The sequence below is a fragment of the Macaca thibetana genome, chromosome 17, assembly GCF_024542745.1.
Source record: "Macaca thibetana thibetana isolate TM-01 chromosome 17, ASM2454274v1, whole genome shotgun sequence".
NCBI lineage: Eukaryota > Metazoa > Chordata > Mammalia > Primates > Cercopithecidae > Macaca > Macaca thibetana.
The window spans coordinates 34472507-34476273 of record NC_065594.1 but is presented as its reverse complement, the minus strand read 5'-3'; the positions used below and the strand labels follow the sequence as shown (position 1 = coordinate 34476273).

General features: G+C 38.7%; 1 pseudogene; it reads left to right on the top strand.

Annotated features, from left to right (window-relative positions):
• The first annotated feature begins 1314 nt into the window (after positions 1-1314).
• LOC126940254 (hepatocyte nuclear factor 4-gamma-like) lies at positions 1315-2536 on the top strand (annotated as a pseudogene).
• The last annotated feature ends 1231 nt before the right edge of the window (positions 2537-3767 follow it).

Below are 3767 nucleotides of genomic sequence, written 5' to 3'. Positions count from 1 at the left end.
CAGGTTTTTGCTTGAACATAAGTTTTGAAGTTAATTTGGCTAATATCTATGTGCACAATTACAGGATCTTATGATAAGACTATATGTAGCTTTGTAAGAAATTGCCAAACTGTCTTCCAAGATGACTGTGCCATTTGCATTCTTATCAGTAATGAAAGAGATTTCCTATTGCTTTGATTTATTCCCAGAATTTGGTACTATCATATTTTTGGGTTACATCCATCATAATAGATATGTAGTGCTATCTTATTGTTGCAGTTTTAATATGCAATTCTATCATGGCACGTGATGTGGAACAGTTTCATATACCTATTTGCCATCTGTATATATTAATTTGTGAAGTGTCTGATTAGACATTTTGTCTATTTTTCAATTGCATTATTTATTTTTTATTATTGAGTTATAAAAGTATTTTGTATATTTTTATACAAATTCTTTATATGTTTTGCAATTTTTTTTTCTACCAGGGTGTGACTAGCCTCTTAATTGTCATTACAGTGACTATCACATAGCAAAATATTTCAACTTCAATAACCCTTCACATCATCTCTTTTTCTTTCATAGACTGTGACTTCAGTTTTGTATTTAACATCACGTCAGCTAAACAAAAATCACACGTTTTTGCCTACGTTTTCTTCTGGGAGTTTACTATAGTGCTGTGTTTCACAGTTAGTTCTATGATGTACTTTGGACTATTGCTTGTGAAAGGTGTGAGATCTTTCATCTATCCCTAGGTTTACTTTTTGGCAGGTGATGTCTAATTTTTCCTGACCATTTGGTAAAATGACATTCATTTCTCTACTGGATTGCCCTTGCTTCTTTGCCAAAGATCAGTTCACTGCATTTGTGTGATTCTAGTTAAGGGCTTGCTACCATTAATCTATGTGTCTATTCCTTGCATCAAAACGATCGTATCTCGATTACAATAGATTTACAGTAATTCTAGAAATCAGGTAGTGTCAGTTCCATGCTTTTTTTTTTTTCTTCTTTTTTCAGTTTGTTGTGAATTATTCTGGGGCTCCTGTCTTTTCATGTAAACATTTGAACCAGTTTATCAATATGTACAGGATAACTCACTTGGACTTCTACTGGAATTTTATTAAATCTGTAAATCAATTGAAAAATAATTGTCAAAGTGTGGTGTCAGATATCGCGGTTGAGGTGGATGGAAGGGACCTGCTGTAGGGAGATGAGGTGGCTGCAGGACAGTGACTGCAGCTCCAGAGCTCCGGGAGTGGCTCCGTGCAGGTACTTCTGCCCCAGAGAGGACAAATATGAATGCCCAGACTAGAGTCTCATCTGTCTATGTGCTATATGAGGATCGAGGCAACAGGAAAACACTGTGGGGCATCGAGCTGTGGTGGGTGCAAGGGCTTCTTCAGATGCAGCATATGCAAGAGTCACGTTTATTCTTGCAGGTTCTGTCGGCAATGTTTTGTTGACAAGGCCAAAAGGAATCAATGTATATACTGTCGATTAAAAAAGTGTTTTAGAGCAGAAATGAAAAAGAAGCTGTGCATAATGAATGCAATAGAACAAGCACCAGAAGAAGCACATGTGATGGCAGCGATATCCCCTCCATTAACACACTGACCCAAGCTGAAGTTCTGTCTTGCCAGATCTCAGTCTCAAGCCTTGAGGCATGTACTGACATACATGTTAAAAAAAATAAAATGAAAAAAAAAATTGAAAGTGTTGATGATGTCTGTGAATTTCTGAAACAGCAGCTCTTAGTCTTGGTGGAATAGGCTAAATATATTACTGCCTTCTGTCAGTTACCACTGGATGATAAGGTGGCACTGTTGAGATCTCATGCAGGGGAACACTTAACTGCCTGGAGCTATAAAGAGATCCATGATGTATAAAGATACTTTGCTTTTGGGAAACAACTATATTATTCACTGCAACAGCTGTGAAGTTGAGATTAGCAGTGTAATCAATCGGGTTCTAGATGAGCTGGTTCAACCATTTCAAGAAATCCAAAAGGCAATTGTATTTTTTGGCCCAGATGCGAAAGGGCTACACTTAAATGGGCTACACAGATCCAATAAACATTAAAAGCATGCAATTCCAAGAGTGGATGGGTTTGGAGAACTACATCAATGATCCGCAGGCAGTATGGCTCCCTGGGGAAGGTTTGGAGAGTTGTTTCTGCTGCTGCCCGCACTGCCGTGCATCATTTGGCAAATGACTGAGCAAATACAGTTTATTTATTTTGGGGATGACTTCAATTGTCCACCTACTTCAGGAAATGTTAGATGGGGCTTCCAATGGTAGTAGTCACCTCCATCATCCAATACATCCACATTTATCTCAAGATCCATTGATTGGACAAACTGTACTTTTAGGTCCCATGCACACACTGGTTCATACAGACCACATTTGAACTCCTGAAACCCCACTCCCTTCCCCACCACAAGGCTCTGGACAAGAAGATTACAGAACAACTACAAATCAAGCTTCAGTCATTTCACCAGCCTCTCTTCAAACAAAAACAATAGCGAAAGTGTGTTTATTTCTGAACAGCGCTGCATAAATGTGAAAAGCTGTTTGTCTTAAAACATCTCAAGATAGTACATTTGGCAAACTCTGATCCAAGGCTTCTTCACGGTACTGTTATAAGATGGTATCCTATTTTCTTTTTTACATGTTCATTCTGTTTGTTGTTGCCACTGTGTGAAACTTTCACATGAAATCAATGTATATTAGAGTTTGAAGATGTTTATACAGTGTATTTGTTCTTTTTTTTTTTTTTTTTTTTTTTTTTTGAGACGGAGTCTCGCTCTGTCGCCCAGGCTGGAGTGCAGTGGCCGGATCTCAGCTCACTGCAAGCTCCGCCTCCCGGGTTCCCGCCATTCTCCTGCCTCAGCCTCCTGAGTAGCTGGGACTACAGGCGCCCGCCACCGCGCCCGGCTAGTTTTTTGTATTTCTTAATAGAGACGGGGTTTCACCGTGTTAGCCAGGATGGTTTCGATCTCCTGACCTCGTGATCCGCCCGTCTCGGCCTCCCAAAGTGCTGAGATTACAGGCTTGAGCCACTGCGCCCGGCCAGTGTATTTGTTCTGCCCTTGCATTCTGCCTGCATCTGTTAAGTCTAATATGTGTCTTTGATTTGTTTTCTTAATATTGATTGAAATGCATAAGTAATTGCTTTATTGTGATGTGATGCAGAACAAAATGTAGTTTTTAAACTTAGAATAGTGGATCAGAAATCTCAGTTTAATATAAAATGAAGGTTTTTTTTAAATAAATTACAAACTTGCAGATTAGAAAAATAAAGCAATTGCTGTAGAATAACGTAGACCTTTTTGAAGAATCTCCTCTGGGTGTTCTGTGGCAAAGAAGCATCTCTTTTGTCTACAGTTAAATATACCAATCCTAAATTTAGGAAATTATAAAAAGTCATTCCAAGAAAGACTGGATATTTTTTGAAATGTGACTGTCTTTGAAGATTTATGTTAAGCTAAGACATGTTCGTTTTGTCAGTTAAGATACAGGCTAAACAGGAACAAAGAAACTCCTAAAAGATTCACTCAAATTCGACAGACATTTCTTTCTTTCTTCTGAAACAATCTAGAAATAGTTCTCCATTGACTAGAAATCAGCACATGCCTGCAGCTGGGTCCCAGGGCGGCCAGGAGAATCATCTATAGGTTCAATTTCTGTGTCAGCCAAAAGCATGTCACTCTAAGAAAGCTGATCCTGGGGACAAATTAGCTGTCTTCCACCAATGTGCCTTATTTAGTCCTTACAACAACACTTTAGGA